Source organism: Corvus brachyrhynchos, unplaced genomic scaffold (genome assembly GCF_000691975.1).
Source record: "Corvus brachyrhynchos isolate BGI_N302 unplaced genomic scaffold, ASM69197v1 scaffold62, whole genome shotgun sequence".
Taxonomy (NCBI): Eukaryota; Metazoa; Chordata; class Aves; order Passeriformes; family Corvidae; genus Corvus; species Corvus brachyrhynchos.
Genome location: NW_008236629.1, coordinates 3,207,108 through 3,207,326, shown reverse-complemented (window position 1 = coordinate 3,207,326; position 219 = coordinate 3,207,108). Strand labels below are relative to the sequence as shown.

The following is a 219-nucleotide window of genomic DNA, read 5'->3' as shown; positions in this document are numbered from 1 at the left end:
GTCGAGTGTTTTTTGTTTGTTTTTTTTTTTTTCCTTTTTTTTTTTTTAATTTTGAAGGACGGAGAGGGTGATTATCCTTTGCTTTTTTATTTTAATGCATGCGTTATGTATGTAATCGTACGTGTATATCTATTTATGTCTATTTTTTAAATAGATATGCAGAGGGGGAGGTAGAACCGTAGGATGGTTGGAGAACACCTTTAAGATGCTCGCCTCCCG

General features: G+C 34.2%; 1 protein-coding gene across 1 annotated transcript in view; it reads left to right on the top strand.

The window, feature by feature from the left end:
• The window catches only part of CD81 (CD81 molecule), a 41,148-nt gene that overhangs the window by 8,228 nt on the left and 32,701 nt on the right, over positions 1-219 (top strand). The gene's annotated exons all lie outside the window — the stretch shown is intronic.